A 24,590-nucleotide genomic window follows, 5' to 3' on the forward strand; every position below is an offset into this window, starting at 1 on the left:
TCACTGGGAATAGAGCCCCACACATATCGTTGTTGACTACACACAAAGAGACGTCAGCTACCGAATTTTTCTCCACCAGCTGCTCAGAATATCATCTTGAACTTACAGTCATCTCGCAAATAGTTCTGTGTCTCACTGGGAGTTAAAAACGTCAGATATCGTTAGTGTTGACAACGAATGAAAATACATTAAAAATCAAAATTATTATCCACCAGCAGATAGGTGTTCTCATGATAGAGCTTGATAATACATAATTAAATCTTTAGTGCCGGGCCAGGATTCGATCCCATTCACGCGTAATATGTGAAGGTGTTGAGGAATCTGCAGTTTTGAACAAACAACAAATTGTAGCCGAGCTGTATTGCCACGAAGGGATCAAATTCCGCGTTAAGGGCGGTCTGAGTTGCATTCCCAGTTTAGAACCAATTTTATCGACATACAGAAGCTCAAATAAAAGATGGAATAAGTGTCCTGTGACCATACATAGCGTTTGTGTCGTCACTTGAAATAAATAACTAGTATAAGAAAGGTTACTGGTGATAGAGTTTCTACATGTCGCCACTCCAGACTTTATTGTGGTTCAACCTACCGTCTACTTGGTAAAGAAGGAATATCATCTTTAATGTGAATTTTCAGACCACGCAGCCATTATATCTCCTTCACTTGGTGTAGCCAGGAGAGAATGGAATCTGTCTCTCCCTATCTAAAATCATTGACGGAAGTGGGAATCGAACCCAGACCATAGGTATAACAACCTACCATCCGTCCAACAGACCACGAAATCCTCTTCTCTGCGAGTCATTTTTCTATCGTAACGCAGTTGCGCCACACTGGATGAGAATTCTGACACACAGGCTCCCTGTAGTAATTTGCAGCATGTTCAGTAAATTCATTTACTTGGTTCACCGAATCACCATGAACTAGCTGCCTCGGCTACCCAGTGCATACATTCGACTATTTTGTAATCACAGAAATAAAATCACGTAACTGCCACCTACACACAACTGCCAACAGTGTAGGATGCAGAAGTTTAAATAGGAAGTGTTCCTTTCCACTTGAGCTATTCTATTGCGCTATCTGTTACTAGAAAACGTCGTTCAGTCCAAAAGAAAAGCTGTAACTGTTTGTCTCTCAGAAGTCAAGACCTGGCCATATGCATAATCTCACAGTGCTGTGGAATCCAAAAGTTCTGGAGGAATAGTTGTCGAGCTCTGGAGCTGCTGTAGCTACGTGTCAGCTTGTAGCATAGATAAGATGTCGCGAGTTCGAATACATTCAGTGCTACATTTTTTAAAACGCAATTCTGCTCTCTGCTGAAGGTATCAATCTAATGGAACTTTGAACATAATTCCCTTCACTTCTCAACCCAAAGTAGTCGCATGTGGAAAAAGGGCTAACTACTGTGACATTTTGTTCTATTCAGGTTTAATAGACAGCAGGCAGCAGATGCATCTCGAAGATGTGCAGGGAGAGCGCATCGTGCCATAATATGTCAGAAAAGTATTTTCTACATTAGCCGTCGTGTGGTAGTGATATTTTATTCTTCTTCAAACTTTGTTTGACAGCTTTAACTCAGAACAAGTTTTCTACATGCATGTAATCAATAAACTGCATGTGCATTGTCAGACTGTCACAGGTAACATCTGAGAATTCGCATACATCGTTGATGATTAATTTCTCCCTCATGTTTACTATTGTTTTAACAACACTAAAGCAAACCTTACGAAAATTGTGCACTGTATTATAAGAAATGAAATAAAACTAACCATGATAACCTTACGACGAAAGTATCTGTACACAAGCATGCCTCTATCGACACGAATTGGTAAAATACTACTCACTTAGATTTTGATTGGGTCTGTGTTTAATTGGTATGCTGTGTCATACTCAAGAGGTATGCAAATGTGGCATTTCATAAATATAGTTACGTATTCCTAGAAACCCAAAATTCGCTTGTCAGCAGCGGAAAGAGGCCTTACCTGTTGTGCAGCATTGTAAGTTTTTCAACATTGCACTATGAGCTGAAAGCATTTTCTTGCGATTTCCTTATTGATGTTTGATCTGACTGCTTGTAGCTCTTTCACAGAAGGGATAAAAACGTTCCAGTCAGTGAGACTGGAACTGCGAACCGTAACAGACGCTTTTTCACAGGTCAGCACGTTACCACAGAGCTGGCGAGGAGGTATGGGTCTTAGCTTCCTATTACGAGGGCAATAGTAACTAGAACTCGTAAACCGCTATTTGAAGGCCGAGATTAGTTGCGGTTTCCACCTGCAACGACTTTCCTGGGCTGAAAACCGTAAATTTTCAATCTTTTGTTACCCTTCAAGCGATAATAACTCAGATTATTCAATGGAAATGACGGGTAAAATCAAGTGAACTTTGAGGCTTAATTCCGTGCACACCAGGAAGTAACTCGCCGATCACAGAGTTGCCAAACATACATTGCCTTGTTGCCAAATCTCAGTTACAGTACCAGCAGGAAGAAGACGAACCGATGTGATCCTACAGCGGTCTGGGAAGTGACCATAGCTGGTGTCTCCAAGTCACGGCTGCTACGGCCTGGAATACGTTATGCGTCTGATTCGCTTTCTGTAACTAGGTTTAGGGACTGGAGCGTAGTTACTAATAATACTCAGAACTGACTGCAAACTGAGCATCATAAATCAGTAACTCTCATTGTTGTTTTTATATTTCTTTCGTAAGTGTACTCAAAACTAAGAAAGTCATTCACAGGCGTTTTCGTGCCTCGCCGATAGTCGAGCACAACATACAAATAAAAATAAAAAAGAATGTGTGTGTGTGTTTGTGTGTGTGTGAGAGAGAGAGAGAGAGAGAGAGAGAGATAAATAAAAAGCAATGAGAGAGAGTGTAAAAAATTGTTGTAAAGAAATTGAATCGTGGTATTTAAAGAAATCTTTCATTAAAATGACACGTTCCACATCATTACGAAATGTCGTATTCATGATCTATGGAACAAGAGTTAATCTAATCTAATCACATCATATTGATGATTAGCCATGAAGAGTCATGAATTACCGAAATTTTGGCCAATACCAGTAACCAAATCTAAACTTGAAAATAAAAGACGACAATTTTTGTAATAAACCGTGACTCCTATCAAGACCCTTTCGTCCCTGTTATCTAGCCACGAAAGATGTCTGATATACCTCCATTCTGAAGTAACAAAGTGTGCATGCATTTAAAGATGAAGTGCATGATATGAAGTTCTGTGTCGGAGATACGAACCCAACACGTAATCCGATTGTTAACTAAGAAAAATCAAATGTTACGTATCGGTTTTTCTTACGAGCCGCTAGGTGTCTGAATCTAAAATAAGGATACAAACTTTTGTGCCTAAGCGACAATCGAACTGCACACCTACCGTGCATCCACGAATATAGCTTAAGTATCAGTTGCTTACTCATGAACAGTAAGATGTGTGCGTGTTTGACCAGAAATAACGACACCTGTTGCGATTGTTGGAAACACATGAACAGACATTGAAATTGCGCGTTAATTTTCACTAGCAGGTGGGTGTGCACTTGATAAAGCTAGAAATGAAATTATGAATATTTTTGTACTGGATCACGTTTCAGACCCACATACTTACCTTTGGAGGAGACCTAGAGAAGATTGCAGTCTTGGGAAAAGGAACGAAATGACTGAACTATACTGTTCCGAGAGATTCAGATCCTCGAAAGAGGAGATACGAATTCGAATCACAGTCCAGCACCAAATTTTTAAACGTCTCTAGTTCAATCAAGTACAAGTAAAATAAGAGCCCTGTCCCTTTAAATGGCTATCGGTTGATCAAATAAAATAAAATTTTCTAATGTAAATAAGCTTACTGGTGACTGTATTTATGTTTACCATGACTTCCGCTGTGTCATTTCCCAACGTAAACCGGCTCTGCCCAGTTGGTAATGAAGGAACGTGATGTTTAATGCGGATTCTGGATTATAACGTCTTTCTCTTGAGGTTACCAGAGGTAAAATAAATCTGTTTGTGCCTCTTAAAAGTAAATGCCTGAACCCACGCATTGCACCTGTGATAGCTCGTTCCACCATACCATTGTGGCAACTTCACACTTCACAGTGGATTTTCTCGAACTAAGAAATTTGCTGAATTTGTGAAAAATCAAAATGGCTTCACATCCAGCCTATGATGCCTAGAAGAGTCTTTACATCCTGCTGACATGAGAATAGCATAATCTCTGCGTCAGAAGCTTGCTTCTACTTGACCGTTTAATAGACTCGGATTTTTTCCACCGTGACTAATTTTGTAAGCTAAGCACATCATCCGTTACAGCACACTCTTGGGGCTGGGTAATGTGGCCACAATGGTATGGTGGAACGAGCTATCACAGGTGCAATGCGTGGGTTCAGGCATTTACTTTTAAGAGGCACAAACAGATTTATTTTACCTCTGGTAACCTCAAGAGAAAGACGTTATAATCCAGAATCCGCATTAAACATCACGTTCCTTCATTACCAACTGGGCAGAGCCGGTTTACGTTGGGAAATGACACAGCGGAAGTCATGGTAAACATAAATACAGTCGCCAGTAAGCTTATTTACATAAGAAAATTTTATTTTATTTGGTGACCGATAGCCATTTAAAGGGACAGGGCTCTTATTTTACTTGTACTTGATTGAACTAGAGACGTTTAAAAATTTGGTGCTGGACTGTGATTCGAATTCGTATCTCCTCTTTCGAGGATCTGAATCTCTCGGAACAGTATAGTTCAGTCATTTCGTTCCTTTTCCCAAGACTGCAATCTTCTCTAGGTCTCCTCCAAAGGTAAGTATGTGGGTCTGAAACGTGATCCAGTACAAAAATATTCATAATTTCATTTCTAGCTTTATCAAGTGCACACCCACCTGCTAGTGAAAATTAACGCGCAATTTCAATGTCTGTTCATGTGTTTCCAACAATCGCAACAGGTGTCGTTATTTCTGGTCAAACACGCACACATCTTACTGTTCATGAGTAAGCAACTGATACTTAAGCTATATTCGTGGATGCACGGTAGGTGTGCAGTTCGATTGTCGCTTAGGCACAAAAGTTTGTATCCTTATTTTAGATTCAGACACCTAGCGGCTCGTAAGAAAAACCGATACGTAACATTTGATTTTTCTTAGTTAACAATCGGATTACGTGTTGGGTTCGTATCTCCGACACAGAACTTCATATCATGCACTTCATCTTTAAATGCATGCACACTTTGTTACTTCAGAATGGAGGTATATCAGACATCTTTCGTGGCTAGATAACAGGGACGAAAGGGTCTTGATAGGAGTCACGGTTTATTACAAAAATTGTCGTCTTTTATTTTCAAGTTTAGATTTGGTTACTGGTATTGGCCAAAATTTCGGTAATTCATGACTCTTCATGGCTAATCATCAATATGATGTGATTAGATTAGATTAACTCTTGTTCCATAGATCATGAATACGACATTTCGTAATGATGTGGAACGTGTCATTTTAATGAAAGATTTCTTTAAATACCACGATTCAATTTCTTTACAACAATTTTTTACACTCTCTCTCATTGCTTTTTATTTATCTCTCTCTCTCTCTCTCTCTCTCTCTCTCACACACACACACAAACACACACACACATTCTTTTTTATTTTTATTTGTATGTTGTGCTCGACTATCGGCGAGGCACGAAAACGCCTGTGAATGACTTTCTTAGTTTTGAGTACACTTACGAAAGAAATATAAAAACAACAATGAGAGTTACTGATTTATGACGCTCAGTTTGCAGTCAGTTCTGAGTATTATTAGTAACTACGCTCCAGTCCCTAAACCTAGTTACAGAAAGCGAATCAGACGCATTACGTATTCCAGGCCGTAGCAGCCGTGACTTGGAGACACCAGCTATGGTCACTTCCCAGACCGCTGTAGGATCACATCGGTTCGTCTTCTTCCTGCTGGTACTGTAACTGAGATTTGGCAACAAGGCAATGTATGTTTGGCAACTCTGTGATCGGCGAGTTACTTCCTGGTGTGCACGGAATTAAGCCTCAAAGTTCACTTGATTTTACCCGTCATTTCCATTGAATAATCTGAGTTATTATCGCTTGAAGGGTAACAAAAGATTGAAAATTTACGGTTTTCAGCCCAGGAAAGTCGTTGCAGGTGGAAACCGCAACTAATCTCGGCCTTCAAATAGCGGTTTACGAGTTCTAGTTACTATTGCCCTCGTAATAGGAAGCTAAGACCCATACCTCCTCGCCAGCTCTGTGGTAACGTGCTGACCTGTGAAAAAGCGTCTGTTACGGTTCGCAGTTCCAGTCTCACTGACTGGAACGTTTTTATCCCTTCTGTGAAAGAGCTACAAGCAGTCAGATCAAACATCAATAAGGAAATCGCAAGAAAATGCTTTCAGCTCATAGTGCAATGTTGAAAAACTTACAATGCTGCACAACAGGTAAGGCCTCTTTCCGCTGCTGACAAGCGAATTTTGGGTTTCTAGGAATACGTAACTATATTTATGAAATGCCACATTTGCATACCTCTTGAGTATGACACAGCATACCAATTAAACACAGACCCAATCAAAATCTAAGTGAGTAGTATTTTACCAATTCGTGTCGATAGAGGCATGCTTGTGTACAGATACTTTCGTCGTAAGGTTATCATGGTTAGTTTTATTTCATTTCTTATAATACAGTGCACAATTTTCGTAAGGTTTGCTTTAGTGTTGTTAAAACAATAGTAAACATGAGGGAGAAATTAATCATCAACGATGTATGCGAATTCTCAGATGTTACCTGTGACAGTCTGACAATGCACATGCAGTTTATTGATTACATGCATGTAGAAAACTTGTTCTGAGTTAAAGCTGTCAAACAAAGTTTGAAGAAGAATAAAATATCACTACCACACGACGGCTAATGTAGAAAATACTTTTCTGACATATTATGGCACGATGCGCTCTCCCTGCACATCTTCGAGATGCATCTGCTGCCTGCTGTCTATTAAACCTGAATAGAACAAAATGTCACAGTAGTTAGCCCTTTTTCCACATGCGACTACTTTGGGTTGAGAAGTGAAGGGAATTATGTTCAAAGTTCCATTAGATTGATACCTTCAGCAGAGAGCAGAATTGCGTTTTAAAAAATGTAGCACTGAATGTATTCGAACTCGCGACATCTTATCTATGCTACAAGCTGACACGTAGCTACAGCAGCTCCAGAGCTCGACAACTATTCCTCCAGAACTTTTGGATTCCACAGCACTGTGAGATTATGCATATGGCCAGGTCTTGACTTCTGAGAGACAAACAGTTACAGCTTTTCTTTTGGACTGAACGACGTTTTCTAGTAACAGATAGCGCAATAGAATAGCTCAAGTGGAAAGGAACACTTCCTATTTAAACTTCTGCATCCTACACTGTTGGCAGTTGTGTGTAGGTGGCAGTTACGTGATTTTATTTCTGTGATTACAAAATAGTCGAATGTATGCACTGGGTAGCCGAGGCAGCTAGTTCATGGTGATTCGGTGAACCAAGTAAATGAATTTACTGAACATGCTGCAAATTACTACAGGGAGCCTGTGTGTCAGAATTCTCATCCAGTGTGGCGCAACTGCGTTACGATAGAAAAATGACTCGCAGAGAAGAGGATTTCGTGGTCTGTTGGACGGATGGTAGGTTGTTATACCTATGGTCTGGGTTCGATTCCCACTTCCGTCAATGATTTTAGATAGGGAGAGACAGATTCCATTCTCTCCTGGCTACACCAAGTGAAGGAGATATAATGGCTGCGTGGTCTGAAAATTCACATTAAAGATGATATTCCTTCTTTACCAAGTAGACGGTAGGTTGAACCACAATAAAGTCTGGAGTGGCGACATGTAGAAACTCTATCACCAGTAACCTTTCTTATACTAGTTATTTATTTCAAGTGACGACACAAACGCTATGTATGGTCACAGGACACTTATTCCATCTTTTATTTGAGCTTCTGTATGTCGATAAAATTGGTTCTAAACTGGGAATGCAACTCAGACCGCCCTTAACGCGGAATTTGATCCCTTCGTGGCAATACAGCTCGGCTACAATTTGTTGTTTGTTCAAAACTGCAGATTCCTCAACACCTTCACATATTACGCGTGAATGGGATCGAATCCTGGCCCGGCACTAAAGATTTAATTATGTATTATCAAGCTCTATCATGAGAACACCTATCTGCTGGTGGATAATAATTTTGATTTTTAATGTATTTTCATTCGTTGTCAACACTAACGATATCTGACGTTTTTAACTCCCAGTGAGACACAGAACTATTTGCGAGATGACTGTAAGTTCAAGATGATATTCTGAGCAGCTGGTGGAGAAAAATTCGGTAGCTGACGTCTCTTTGTGTGTAGTCAACAACGATATGTGTGGGGCTCTATTCCCAGTGAGCGCTGAACTCTTCGTCATATTATTTCAGTTCGTCGTGTCATTTAATGTTCATACATATTCTCAACTAGCTGCTGGTGAATAACTTTAATTTTTAATGTCATTTTGTGTTAAATAGTTCAAATGGTTCAAATGGCTCTGAGCACTATAGGACTTAACTTCTAAGGTCATCAGTCCCCTAGAACTTAGAACTACTTAAACCTAACTAACCTAAGGACATCACTCACATCCATGCCCGAGGCAGGATTCGAACCTGCGACCGTAGCGGTCACGCGGTTCCAGACTGAAGCGCCTAGAACCGCACGGCCACACCGGCCGGCCCCCACCATCTGGTATCAATGCATTACCCTATCATCCATTATATATAATCATTTTCATAGTACACTTGATATTATAGATGAGTAGGACACAAGACAGGACATAGATAATGTCCGTTTGACGTCAACAGTGTGTAACATTTTACTTTTTTTGAATAGGACAATGTTCCTCTCCAATAATTTTTAGATTAGTTACAATAAGCTTACGCTGCAAGAGAATTCGCTTGTATTTTTCAATATGTGGTCTGTTGTCGGTTTGAAGGCCTTCCATAACATCGGCAACGTAGTGCAACTCCGCCGAGGGCTGTCTGGAGTAGGGTGGAGATAGCAATGTGAAAGTTGCGAGCTGTCGAAGACGTTCTTCATATTCCTAATGCGATTGGGACATCGTATACTCTTGACGACGTTTAGCACCTGTGCAGTCAGTCACCCAATTTCAGAATTCATTTTGAGTAATCCTGCTAAATTCCCAAAATATTGTCTTTTTATATTGATGAGTAATATGGATAGTCGTCACGTTCATGTGCCGTCTACAACGCAAATTTAATGTTACTATCCTAGGAACTAACCTGCAATACGTTTTGTATTTCATAATCGGAACTATCTGCATTAACCGTCATCAGAGCAATGTCAGGGAACAGAATGCAGCAGTGCCTTGCTACCTACTTGAGGACCTGCTTGAGTCGTGTTCTAAGGAAAGGGTAGTTGCTGGTTCACATTATATTACACTAGCGAGAAGTACCGACTTTTCCTTTTCTCTGCAAACATCCAGAACTAAATTCAGTAACTAAATGCTAAGAATATATTTGCATTGTGCCAACTCAAAGATCAATAGATATGGATATAGATATAGATACAGATTTTTATATTTAAAGCCATTCTCGTTCTGCGTTGGAATAAACATCATTCATTATTTGCTTGTTCTTGTTACGATTGTTATTGTCATTCTCTCACTCGCAAGAGTTTTCGCATTCCTATTTGGTATCGATGCACATGAAGAGTGGCTATGAAAGAAGGGAATACCGAATGTTACGTCATGCAGAATACACTCATTTACTTCGGCTCCTCGTGATCTACGCTACAGGAGAAGTGAGATACATAAAGTTGACAGTGTGAGGACAGACCTGGTAGCACAACTGTGCAACTACACAGTGTTACCAGATAAAATGGTGCTGCGGAATCGACAGTGTAGTACGGACTTTGCCACAGTAGCAGACAGCTGGTAATTTAGGACCATGACCGTGGATTACACTTTGGTCAGTGCTGGTTAGAATGCTGCAACTGTAAACGGAAGGCTTTGTTTGATAGTCTTATGCTGATGCTGTCTGAATAAATTATGCCTTTGGATACAAAGCGGTTTAGTTTTGAGACCTAACCCACGAGGGGGGAAGGCACAGTGGTCTGCTTCAGGAATTCCAAGCAATAAAACACAAAAAACAACCCAGGAAGGGAGACATGCATTTGGAATCTGTTCATCGTTACGGGGTCAAACAAGAGGGTAACATTACTGAAACAATGATCGGGCTACTTAGTATATAATAGAGCATACAGATTTCAAGGAGGAAACGTATGAAGACGCAGACTTCCTCGTTATCAATATGTGCGGCATATCTTTCGTGTTAACGAAAGTAAATTCCCGCTTTACCTCTTCTTACGTGTAAATGAAATGAATGCCATGAGGAATAGAATATTTGTTGACTGCGTCTCTTCTTGCTTCCTTCCTTACCAACATATTTCTTCATTCTCGTGGTAATCATGACATTCTATGTGTATGCTGCAAAAGATTGCAAGTGGACAAATTCGACATCGAGGTGCAAAGCGTTATATTCAATTCGAATAAGCTTCCGGTGTATTTTTACTTCATTTTTAGATGATTATGAACGTTACGGAAAATTATCTCGCATGCTATATGTTGAATGAGAAACATTGAATGATCCGTTTTGCTTTCCCTACGTTGAAATGATATAATGTCGGCGTCAACAGCCTTCTTCCACGCCCGAAGCTGAAACTTGTATCATTCTGTATTAATGATAATTGAATGTCTCATATGTATACATAGCCCACAAGGCGACGTCAGAAACCATCAGGGGAGAACGCCGCATAAAAACCAAACGTGCGCGCGCGTCTCCACTCTGAAGAACCGTATCGGAGAATCACGGCAAGCATTTCGCTGAAGAGCTGCCTCGTCAGAGAGCCTAGAAATGGCAGCGTCGTAGCAAGTATTTGTCAACACTCTGATAGTGCGTTTGCTTCCGGGTGTAGATCGGCGTTACCTCGCTAAATTCACTTGACATTCGTTTTCCACATCGAAGACTCGTACGATATAATCCACTGCAAGATGACACAATTAGAAAGTATATTTAATTTCTGGACTCCAAGAACGGCGTTCTTCACATAAGTAACACCTGTTTGTGTGTGCATTCGGGAGGACGACGGTGCAATCCCGCGCCCGGCCATCCTGATTTAGGTTTTCAATGATTTCCCTAAATCGCTTCAGGCAAATGCCGGGATGGTTCCTTAGGAAGGGCACGGCCGATTTCCTTCCCCATCCTTCCCTAATCCGAGCTTGTGCTCCGTCTCTAATGACATCGTTGTCGACGGGACGTTAAAACAGTAATCTCCACCTCCTCTGTTCGTGTGTTTAAGGTTGCGTTTTGAGGCTCAGGCAACATCGCAGTGACTATATTCCGCCTCTGGCCGCCAGTGTGTCGTTAGCTCAGAGGTTCCCTTGTGCGTTGCAGTGCTTGTACTATAAGACATAGCAGTTCGAATCACGGTAGAAGCCGCTGACTACAACCTTTTATTTTCCATTTTAATTAATGGAGTTGCAAACTGCTAGTAAAAATTTCTTATGCGAAATCTGAAGAATGCCTTTAAACATCAATCTTCGTCCGATTTCGACTTAGTAAATTAAGTTAATAACATGGATTTCTGCTTTGCAAATTCCAAGGTGCTTCACTGTAAAATAGACCCTGAAAAGATTCAAACCGACTGTCAACGATATAAATTTGAGCTTTGTTCGTCATATAGGTCTAACATGTCAGAAGGTTGTTTATGAAGTGCACATGTCCATTAATGTAGTTCCCTTCTTCTAAATTTTTGCAATAGCATTTAACTGTAGACGTTTTCTAACACCGGCGTTAGCAATTCCTTTCCGTTCTCTGAAACCTTCAAAACGACAAATTTTTCTGGTTTAAATCTGATGACCTTAACTATCACTTCCGATCAACAATAAATACTTCATGAACCCATACATGGAACTCCAAATGTGCAGTGTTCCTGCACTGCTACAGTGCATGCATTGCAAGGTATTCACACAGTTTATCGCATAGGCTTACCATAAGGAATGAAACAAGAACTGTAATACACTTTACACCACAGACGCTCACTCTGGCTTGACGAAAACATCCAAACATTGACCAAAAGTTGCACAAATAATTGAGTTTGAAAGGAAAAGAAACGAGGTATGAAGCATTTATAAATTCATCGAATGTAGTGAGGTGGTTTAATTTCGTCCCAGTCTATAAAATTAATTTCGGGCCATACTCAGCTCTTGCCGATTAATGTAATATAATACCCGCCTACTAATCAGGGGGTCTGTCTCCGTTGCTTTTGAGCGTGAATGGTAATTGTAGACATTTTCTGTGGAGCAACATTTAATAATAAAGCGTTTTAAATCATCAAAAGCGATGAGCGGTAGCAGGCGCTTTCGATAAAGAACGGGGGAGTGCAGCGCCGCTGCTGTCGCCACGGCCGCTGCCAGTAGCCAGCAAATGGATCCCGGAGCTTTGCCGCATACGGCGTCCAGAGGAGGACAGTCTGCAGGAAATCTGCCGCAAAATCGTTACTGGATAAAATTTTGATATCGGTGTGTCACAAAGCGAAATAGATTGAATCTGCGCTACCATTACATTCACGTCTTCAGCATTCAGACAGAAGAGGCTATAAAAATATTTTATGCCAGCTGCTCTCGATCCACTGACATTATGAACAGAAACAACGCACGCTACCGCTAGACCACAGGCGTAATCAGCCTAGAGTTTCTCTATCATGGGACAAGTTTTCCTCCAGGAAGTGCCGCAGTCTACAGTGTTGCCAGATTGTGCAGATAACCGGACTTAGAGAATTAGCGAGTTGGCCAGTTTTTTTGTCCCATGTCGCGATCGGCGCGGACTTAGCCTCTGAAGCGGCCGGCCGCCGGTCAAGTTTTATGTCAAAGAGTGTACATATGAACGTACTATCTCAAGAAGTGTTTTCTGTACATGAGGGTATATTCACTAACGAAATTCGTCAGAAACAATCCATCACAATTTGAGAAGACTAGTGATAATCATACAAACAGCACTAAAGGGAAAAAAACCTTTATCATCCATTATTAAAGCTCTCATTGACTACTCAGAAATGAATTTCATATGCAACAACCTAAGTTTTTCATCATTTGCCCAGTACCATAAAATGCATGCAGGTAACGAAGCAAGTTTTCAGTCTAACGTAAAATCATTTCTCCTGGAAAATTTCTATCCCAAAGACGAATTTCTATTTAAAATTGATAGCCTGCAAAAAATGAATACATAGATGAAAAGACGAAAACTAGATTTTTACCGTAGTGGCACGAGTAGGACTAAAAATTAATGCTCATTAATGTTAACACTAGTCATGTACACATATCCTGTAAACTGACTCGTTCCACATCACTGCGATAAGAGAATCGTTCAAATCAGCTACGGAACATGTAACCAACTAAATAACTTAAGGAAACCACATGAAATTATGGACTAATGGTTATTACACACAATGAAATGTTCGCGTCTGTTTTACTTTTAGGGCGTCAGATTTTTATGAAAACCACCTATTAATAAATACACTCTAAGACAAAAAAAAAATGCACCACGAAGGAATTATCTGAATGGGATGCAAGTTGGTAGATGTGATGCACACCTACAGAGAAACAAATAATTACAGTCTCAGGAAAATCTGGCCCTTATGCAAGCAGTTATTCGGCTTGGCACTGATTGGTAGAGTTGTTCAATGTCCTCCTGAGGACACTGAGCCACTTTTGTCCAATTGGTTAGATCGTCTGAACCCGAAATGGTTGTAGAGTCATAATGCTCTAAACGTTCTCAATTGGGGAGGCATCCGGGCCGGCCGCTGTGGCCGAGCGGTTTTAGGAGCTTCAGTCCGGAACCGCGCGACTGCTACGGTCGCAGGTTCGAATCCTGCCTCGGGCATGGATTTGTGTGATGTCTTTAGGTTCAAGTAGTTCTAAGTCTAGGGGACTGATGACCTCAGATGTTAAGTCCCATAGTGCTCAGAGCCATTTTTTGAGGCATCCGTTTACTATGCTGGCCAAGGTGGGGTTGGCAAGCAATAAGACTAGCAGTAAAACCTCTCGCTCTTCCACCGCTGTCTGGAGTCTCTCCAGACACATCTTCGTTGCTTATCGGGGTTCAGTTCGAAATGGGACTCATCAATGAAGACAGTTCTGTTCCATTCAATCAGATCTCGAGCGGAAGTCCTCCGGGATACGTGTTTTTTTTTTTCTCTCTTATAGTGTACACCCATACCTTCATACACATTCATACTCCGCAAGCCAATCTACATCGCATGGCAGAGGGTACCTCGGACCTCTCTTACCTTGTCTTCGTGCCCATACGCGAAATGTGCGATGGCGGCAGCACAATCGTTCTGCAGTCTGCGGCAAATGTGTATTCTCTAAAGTTTCTCAATAGTGTTTTGCGAACCTAAAGGCGTCTTGCCTCCAGAGATTCACATTCGAGTTCAAGAAGCGTGTCCGTAATACTCACGCGTTGATCGAGAACACCGGTACTCTTCTGGTTTGCTTCGATGTATTTCTTTAATTTGACGTGGTGGGGATTCTACAAAAATTCTCAAAAATGGGTCACAATAGTTTTCTATACGCTGTCTCCTTTACAGATGAGCTACACTCCACCAAAATTCTCTCAATAAACCGAAATCGACCAGTCGTCTTCCCCACTACCGACCTTACGTACTCGTTCAATTCCGTATCGCTTTGCAACAGTGCACCTAGATATTTAAGTGCCGTCACTATGTCAAGCAGCACACCACCTGTACTGCATTCGAATATTACAGAACTGTTTTCCTTATTCATCTGCATTAGCTTACATTCATCCTATATTTAGACCACGCTGTCATTCATCACATGAAATAGAAATTCTGTTTAAGTCGTCGTTTATCCTGCTACAATTACTACACGACGACACGTTCTGTCTTCAACAAAGAGTCGCAGATTGATGCTCATCCTATCCGTCGTATCATTTACGTACATAAAGAAAAAGAGAGATACTATCACACTTCCCTGAGGCTCTTCAGATGATACTTTTGTCCCTTATGAATACTCGACGTCGAGGACATTATACTGGGTTCTATGACTTAGGAATTCTTCCAGCCACTCACGTACCTGGAAACCTATGCCGTATGCTCGAGCGCTTATTGACAGTCTGCAGTGGGCACAGTGTCAAATGCTTTCCGGAGATCTGGTAATACGTAATCTGCCTGTTGCCCTTCATACATGGTTCACAGGCTATCGTGTGAGAAAACCGCAAGCTAAGTTTCTCATGAGCGATGCTTTCTAAATAGGTACTGGTTTGTGACATATCTGAGAAGAATTTTATGTTCACCGCTGGTTGTCTCTTTACTGAAATAAATACTAAACAGAGCCGACGCTCGGTCAGTGGCTCAGAGCGCGTTTGTACTTTCTGACATTTACCTGTGCCAAAGCCACTACATACGTTAGAAACTTGGTGAGTCATACAGTAAAAAACGGCTGTATTAATATGTTTATGGATTCATAAACATCAGCTAAATCTTTCTCTCTCGATTTTACTGTTGGTAATCACTGAAACCACTGACACTTATATTAAAAGCAAAGAAAAAGAAAAGAAGATTTATACGTTTAGAATCATGGCTAATTTTAACTCACTGACTGTTAACGACAGAGTAAACACCATTCTAGGTGAGTTTAAGAAACAACATTGGCATCTCTGAGTTGTAGCTGTTATGTGACAACTAAAAATGATGGCTGCAACAATATACAAAGTATAGAAAACTGCACTGTCCAGTCACATTAATGTGCCCACCTGTCAAGAGTCACAACAGCTACCTTTTAAATCGCGGACCTCTGCGAGACGTGTAAGAAGAAAGTAAATGAAGTTCTAGAAAGTACCAAGAGAAGAGAGATGTGGAGCCATGCCGACTCTAGTGCCGTGACCAGCCTGCCGCTGTGGCCTAATGGTTCTAGGCGCTGTAGTCTGGAACCACGCTGCTGCTACGGTCGCAGGTTCGAATCCTGCCTCGGGCATGGATGTGTGTGATGTCCTTAGGTTACTTAGGTTTAATCAGTTCTAAGTCCAGGGGACTAATGACCTCAGATGTTAAGTCCCATAGTGCTTAGAGCCATTTGAAAAAAAAAGGTTCAAATGGCTCTGAGCACTGTGGGACACAACTTCTGAGGTCATTAGTCCTCTAGAACTTAGAACTAGTTAAACCTAACTAACCTAATGACATCACACACATCCATGCCCGAGGCAGGATTCGAACCTGCGACCGTAGCTGTCTCGCGGTTCCAGACTGCAGCGCCTAGAACCGCACGGCCACTTCGGCCGGCAGAGCCATTAGAACCAGCCGTGGCCACCTGGGCGAGGTTTCTCGGCCGAGGATCCACGGTGCGAACAGCTCGATCGATGTGGTCCTACAGATTCTCGACTGGGGTTAAATCCGGGGAGTTTGGTGGCCAGAGGAGTAACGTAAACTCATCCTCTTACTCTTCGAACCACACACGTACAATGAGAGCTGTGTGAAACATTGCATTGTCCTGCTGGTAGATGCCGTGCCTAGAGAAAACAAACTATATGTAGGTGTGGACATATCCCTAACGATAGATGCACACTTTTGTTAATGTATTGTGCCTTCCAGAATGATTAGATCACCCATGGAAAACCACTAAAACACCTTAACGCTTCCTCTTCCGGGAAGGATCCCTTTGCTTTCAGACGTTTCACGCCGAACACGCCGACGGGAATCTGTCCGATGGAGCACAAAACGTGATTCGTCAGAAAATATCACCTATCGCCACTCAGTGGACTTCCAGTTCCAGTGCTGGCGTGCAAATTCCAGCCGATGCGCAGCAGTCATCGCGGGATATACACTACTGGCCATTAAAATTGCTACACCACGAAGATGACGTGCTACAGACGCGAAATTCAACCGAGAGGAAGACGCTGCTGTGATATGCAAATGATTAGATTTTCAGAGCATTCACACAAGGTTGGCGCCGGTGGCGACACCTACAACGTGCTGACACGAGAAAAGTTTCTAACTGATTTCTCATACACTGGCATTCTGCTCCTTCTTCTATAAATCCTCCTCCTGTACGGCATGGCTGTGTGTATCGTGCGGCTGCCTCGAGTCGAATGAGCATGCAGCTGCCTCAGTAGCGGATGCTGTCATTGATAAGAATGGGCGCGGCAGGAACAAGAGCGCTGAAAATCCAACATGGCGACCGGAAAGGACCCTTTTCCAGCGGACCGCGCCTACTTAGAACTCTAGCGCGGTCCTGCGGGCTCTAGCGCCAGCCAAGGGAACCTCGTTCAAGGTCAAGTGCCTGACGTAGCTGCTGCGTGTAACTAAACACAGCCATGGCTGTGTAGATTTACATGCAACAGCTACGTAAGGCGGGTGACCTTGAACGAGGTTTGCCTGGCTGCCGCTAGAGCTCGGAGGACCGCGCTAGAATTCTATCTAAGCGCGGTCCGCTGGAAAAGGGTCCTTTCCGGTCGCCATTTTGGATTTTCAGCGCGCTTGTTCCTGCTGCGCCCATTCTTATCAGTGACAGCATCCGCTACTGAGGCAGCTGCATGCTCATTCGACTCGAGGCTGTGTAGATTTACATGCAACAGCTACGTAAGGCAGGTGACCTTGAACGAGGTTCGCGTGGCTGCCGCTAGAGCTCGGAGGACCGCGCTAGAGTTCTAACTAAGCGCAGTCCGCTGGAAAAGGGTCCTTTCCGGTCGCCATTTTGGATTTTCAGCGCGCTTGTTCCTGCCGCGCCCATTCTTATCAGTGACAGCATCCGCTACTGAGGCAGCTGCATTCTCATTCGACTCGAGGCAGCCGCACGATACACACAGCCATGCCGTACAGGAGGAGGATTTATAGAAGAAGGAGCAGAATGCCAGTGTACAAGAGTGTTGATAGCTTTTCAATAATTCCAAATTAAACTGGACAACAAGAGTTGCTACAAGGACCCATTACCTTTGTAGGTTGCAAGATTCAATTCTCTTGTACTACTAAACAGGTTCGCCTGGCTGCCGCTAGAGCTCGGAGGACCGTGCTAGAGTTCTAACTAAGTGCGGTCCGCTGGAAAAGGGTCCTTTCCGGTCGCCATGTTGGATTTTCAGCGCGCTTGTTCCTGCCGTGCCCATTCTTATCAGTGACAGCATCCGCTACTGAGGCAGCTGCATGCTCATTCCACTCAAGGCAGCCGCACGATACACACAGCCATGCCGTACAGGAGGATTTATAGAAGAAGGAGCAGAATGCCAGTGTACAAGAGTGTTGATAGCTTTTCAATAACTCCAAATGAAACTGGACAACAAGAGTTACTACAAGGGCCCATTACCTTTGTAGGTTGCAAGATTCAATTCTCTTGTACTACTACAGAGGCAGTTAGTGGAAATTCCTGGTTAACAGTCGCAATACTTCGAGGAGGCGAGTCTGCACTTGCAGGATTGGAGTCGTATAATGAAAGGGACATAATATGTTTTCGTACAGTTGCAGTTGGTGTTATTCCAAACAGGAACTATGGAATGTGTGTTGCTACCACGGACAAACCATTTTCACTGTATACCAGGAATAGGAGGAGAATTAATGGCGACACCTACAACGTGATGACATGAGGAAAGTTTCCGACCGATTTCTCATACAAAAACAGCCGTTCGTCGAGATCCAATGACTGTTAGCAGAATATGGAATCGGTGGGTTCAGGAGGGTAATACGGAACGCCGTGCTGGATCCGAATGGACTCGTATCACTAGCAGTCGAGATGACAAGCATCTTATCCGCATGGCTGTAACGGATCGTGCAGCCACGTCTCGATCCCTGAGTCAACAGATGGGGACGTTTGCAAGACAACAACCATCTGCACGAACAGTTCGACGACGTTTGCAGCACAATGGACTATCAGTTCGGAGACCATGGCTGCGGTTACCTTTGATGCTGCATCACAGGCTGGAGCGCCTACGATGGTGTACTCAACGACGAACCTGGGTGTACGAATGGCAAATAGTCATTTTTTCGGATGAATCTGTTTACAGCATCATGATGGTCACATCCGCGTTTGGCGACACCGCGGTGAACGCACATTGGAAGCGTGTATGCCGGCCACGGTGGCCGAGAGGTTCTAGGCGCTTCAGTCCGGAACCGCGCGACAGCTACGGTCGCAGGTTCAAATCCTGCCGCGGGCATGGATGTTTGTGATGTCCTTAGGTTAATTAGGTTTAAGTAGTTCTAAGTTCTAGGGGACTGATGACCTCAGACGTTAAGTCCCATAGTGCTCAGAGCCATTTGAACCATTTTTTTTGAACTGTACAGACCTTTCTGGATACAGAAAATGTTCGACTGCTTCCCTGGCCAGCACATTCTCCAGATCTCTCACCAATTGAAAACGTCTGATGAATGGTGACAGAGCAACTGGCTCGTCACAATACACCAGTCACTACACCTGATGAACTGTGGTATCGTGTTGAAGCTGCATGGGCAGCTGTACCTGTACACGCCATCCAAGCTCTGTTTGACTCAATGCCCAGGCGTATCAAGGCCGTGATTACGGCCAGAGGTGGCTGTTCTGGGTACTGATTTCTCAGGACCTATGCAGCCAAATTGCGTGAAAATGAAATAACATGTCAGTTCTAGTATAATATATTTGTCCAATGAATACCCGTTTATCATCTGTATTTCTTCTTGGTGAAGCAATTTTAATGGCCAGCAGTGTATGAATTAGGCGCAAGCTGTGGAGACTCATATGCAGCAGTTTTCACTGCACAGTCATAGAGGAGACACCGTTGGTAGCCCACTGGTTCTTCTTGGCGGTCACTTGCCAAGCAGTTGCACGTCTATTCGGTCGTACACATCTCCGCAGCCATCATTCAACCCTGTCATCTATGGGCCGTGATGCACCACAACTGTCTCGGCACTGGTTTTGGATAGCGCCATTTTTCCATACACGGTGTACTTTAACCATGGCGGCACGCATCAGTTTAAAAACGTATTCGTTTCGGAAATGTTTCCACCTTTGGCTCCATAGCCAATGATCATTCCCTTTTGGACGTCATATAAATCGCTCCGTTGCCGCATTACGACAACGACTGAACTGTTTTCCGCGTCCCCCACCCCGACACGCTTTACATACCATCCACTGGTAGCGCTGACACCTGCCGTCCGTGAATGGTTATAGCACGATGACATCGAAAATAGGCGGTGGTCGCAATAAAGTGAATGGACCGTTTGTTTGTTTAAACACCATGGTAGTGGACATGTCTGTGTTTTTAGGCTGACATGAAGAAATAAGAACTGCAGGTTTGCACTATAACAAAAATTCTAAACGTCATGTGAGAAGCGTATGCTGTGGGGTCTTACCCACTCGTCGCTGATAGGGTGCCTACGGGATGCAGCGTTCTCGGAATGCTATACAACAATTTCAAACAAATAACATTAGTAGTTTTATTTCTAGAAAGCAATTGACAATGCTTAACTTTGGAGATACATCAAATGTCGCTAGCAAGTGGTGACACGAAAACAGTAAAGTTCTTGCTATACACAAAGTTTCTGCCAGTTGGCACGTCACAGATAGCTACCGTCTGCGATCCGGTGGCGATCTGCGCGGCCGAGGCTAGCTGGAGCGTCGCTTTTATTCACATCTTGCAGGGGGCGCCCTGGCGCACCATGGTTCAATTCCGCGTACCATTGGCCGCCGTTTCCTCACCGCCTTCTCTGGTCTTGCATTCCGCATCTTCGTGCCGGCGTTTGTGGTTAAAGCACTCCGTCCTCAGGCCACAAGTGGCCCATCGGGATCATCCGACCGCCATGTCATCAGCTGAAGGTGCGGATAGGAGGGGCGTGTGGTCAGCACACCGCACTCCCCGTCGTTATGATGGTTTTCGTTGACCGGAGCCGCTACTAGTCGGTCGAGTAGCACCTCAGTTGGCATCACGAGGCTGGGTGCGCCCCGAAAAATGGCAACAGCTCATGACGGCCCCGGATGGTCACCCATCCAAGTGCCGGCCACGCCCGACTGTGCTTAACTTCGGTGATCTGGCGGGAACCGGTATATCCACTGCGGCAAGGCCGTTGCCCCGTTTGTGGTTACGCCTGTACATATTGTAAAAGTAAAGACCATTCTGTCATAAAAAATACTCTCTCTAGAAAATGCTTTTGTCGGTAGTTTTCTTTTCCTACAATTCTACTTCGTGGGTGTCGTTGTCTAGCGGGCAGAGCACTACACTCCGGCACTGGAGGTGCGGGGAAGGGGACTCGTTCTGGTTCCTCCAGGACTACTACTGGTGCACCCAGACTGCTATCAAACGAGTACCGGGTAGTTTCCCTGGGGTGTGGGGCCCTCCTCCCTCCCCGTCGTAGTGCCGCGGCGAAGAAAGGCTGTACTCTACCTGCAGTCGGGCCAGCACTCCAGTTACAGGCTAGCGCCACATACCTTGCTTTGGTTTTCGAATCTTCTCATTTTTCCATGTATTCGGCCTTCACTTTCACGCACTTTTCGCAGCATTTTAAAACCTTCTTCAGCTCACTGCATAGAACTTCTCCTCCTGTAAACTGAACCAGTTAACGACGGTGGTCTTCATTTCAACGTCATCTTCAAACCATTGTTTAAAAAGCCATTGCTTACAGTGCAAGAATAGGTAACAGTAGCTGGATGCAATGTGCGGACTGTAGGGTGGGTGGCCATGAAGCCCGAAAATGCCTCACTTTCTGGACTCTGTTGATCAGTAAGAATTTTCGGAAGCCAATTTACACACTTTTTACCATATCTGAGTTTGTTCCTGAAATAGTGTAAATCATGGTGCGCCGAACATAAAGAAATTCATTAGCTAGCTCACTAATCGTAAATCATTGATTCGGTCGCAGTTATGGGTTTACTTGTTGCATGAGTTCATCAGGCTGGATTCCGCCTCTGTGTGTCTTTCCTGCATCTTTCTGGTGCTCTCTTCTCTTCTTCGGCCATCGAAAGTTATATTTCCGCAAAACTAGCAGAACTCATTTACTACTTTTAATATCTAATTTTCTAATCAAATCCCCTGAGCATGGCCTCTCTTAATTCGACTACATTCCATAAACCTTGCTTCATTTTTGTTGATAAACATATTAGAACCTCTTTCAAGACACTATCACTTATATTCTGATGTTCTTCCAAGTCCTTGGCCGTCCGTGACGGAATTACAGTGTCATCGGCAAATCTCAAAATTTTTGTTTCTTCTCCCTGACCGTAATTCTGTTTCCAAATTTCCAAAAAAAATGTCTCTGAGCACTATGGGACTTAACTTCTGAGGTCATCAGTCCCGTAGAACGTAGAACTACTTAAAGCAAACTAACCTAAGGACATCACACACATCCATGCCCGAGGCAGTATTCGAACCTGCGACCGCAGTGGTCGCGCGCTTCCAGACTGTAGCGCCTAGAACCTCTCGGCCACCCCGGCCGGCCCAAATTTCCACATTGTTACTGATATTCTTTCCTCAATGTGCAGTCTGAATGACATTTGGGACAACATACAATCCTGTGTATCTCCCTTCTCAAATAGCATTTCCGTTTCAAGTTCTTCGATTGATTTACTTCTATTTTCTTGTTCGCTCAGTTACTAACGCTGGAGATAGTTTTGATCTTCTACTTAGGAGCAACAGTGGTATGCTTGTTCATTTCTCCTTCATCATCATCATCTCTGCATGAATTTGCTTATTATAATAAGCCTCCTTCAGCAACTGATGTCTGCCGTTTTAAGTTTCACTGCTACAGCCATTTCTATTCACATATATGCGATACCCCGGTAGCGCTGCATTTGCCTTCTCGTGTGCGCTAGACTGTGATAAGTGTTCGTTTGTATGAAACTGACGAGATACTGTGTATCGTTGCCCTTTCAAATATGATTCTAATGATAGCATAAGCGGAAACAAGTAACGTCATAAAGCCACGAAAATAAAAAGCAATCATGACGGAACATTATACTAACACTCCTGTGATCGCTAACTCATTCAGATTTTATATCACTTATTGACAAATTTTGTTGGAAGCTATTAACAGATAACTAAGGTATACTTTTGGTTTGCTGCTCGCAGTGACACGTGGTGTGTCGGCGACTCGTGCGTAGCTGGGCTGTCGGAGTCGGCGGGAAGTATGCGGCAGCAGCAGACTACTGCACTGTGCAGTTCAAGGACAGGCCCCCGGCCGCGTATGCACTACCCAGCCTGCTGCGGCTGGAATTGCTAAACGCGCCCATCAGATGTTTAGTCTACTCACGCTTGCAACGACAGGCCCAGCAGGCTCGTAAAACACAGTTTTTACGTAGGACTGTTCAGTGGTGATATTTGTTTCAGCTTCAGTCGCCCACGCTACCACCCCTCTCAAGTTCAACTCTGTTTTCCTTCTTGATGTGGCTCCTGACGGACAGTGGGCTTTCAAAAGCGTTGATAAAGGTTACAATATCTCTGAAGTGGTTATCCATTCTGCTTATTACCCCATGACTCCCAACCAACAGGGGTAGTACTGAGTAGAATGCACAGTTCGTTCGGAACTGGTCTCTGATGTGCGGTTCTAATTTATTCCATTTTTTATATCCGTTTTTTACCGGGGAAAGTGAATGAGGAAGATGATGTCGCCAGCACTTGTAAGAGAGACATTATTTCTCGCGCCAACGCTTTCTCTATCATGATACGAGGGTAAGTCAATTATTATCCGCAACTTAGTTATATATTTGTTTATTTTGGCAGTACTGTCGTTTTACGCTGATGACGCATGCTTTGTTTATTTGTTGTTGTATCTTTGCAATTTTCAAGCTGCTAGGTTAGTTTCGTTATCCCTGCCGTGCTGTTAATCGTGGCTGCTATTTGCACCAAAGAAGAACAACGTTCAGTGATCCGTTCTTTGTGGTCGGAAGGCGTATCAGGGGCCGAAATTCATCGAAGACTTTCGGTACAGTACGGGAACAGTGTTTTGCCACATCGGAGAGTCTACGAATGGACTGAAAAATTCCGAAATGGTCGCACAAGTGCTACGCACGATGAAGGAGCCGGACGACCGTTTACCGCCACAAATGAAGAAACCATTGAGCGTTCATGTGAAATGACAGACGATTAACTATTACTGAAGTGGCACATCATCTGCCAATTATTTACGGTTCTGCCTACGAAATCATCCACAACAGACTTGGGTTTCATAAAGTTTCTGCAAGATGGATCCCAAAACAACTCACAAAGTTGCATAAACACGCTTGGACATCTGTAAAAAACATTTGGATCGCTATGGTAACGATGAGGACAACTTCTTAGACAGGATCATTACTGGTGACGAAACATGGATCCATCATTACGAGCGGGAGAGTAAACGGCAGAGTATGGAATGGAAACATCCAAATTCGCCGTGCAAGAAAAAGTTCAAGACCCAGCAGTCCGCAGGAAAACTGATGCTTAAGGATTTTTGGGATGCACAATGCCCAGTACTGGAACATCATGGGGAAAGGGGCACAACAATAAACAGTGGACGTTACAGTGAGGTGCCAGACTAAAGCCTGCAATTCGAAGCAAACTGCGAGGA

At 43.3% G+C, this 24,590-nt stretch overlaps 1 pseudogene; it reads right to left on the reverse strand.

The window, feature by feature from the left end:
* Positions 1–21,005: 21,005 nt before the first annotated feature.
* Positions 21,006–21,124, reverse strand: LOC126250541 (5S ribosomal RNA; annotated as a pseudogene).
* Positions 21,125–24,590: the final 3,466 nt, after the last annotated feature.

This window comes from Schistocerca nitens, chromosome 3 (genome assembly GCF_023898315.1).
Source record: "Schistocerca nitens isolate TAMUIC-IGC-003100 chromosome 3, iqSchNite1.1, whole genome shotgun sequence".
NCBI classification, from domain to species: domain Eukaryota; kingdom Metazoa; phylum Arthropoda; class Insecta; order Orthoptera; family Acrididae; genus Schistocerca; species Schistocerca nitens.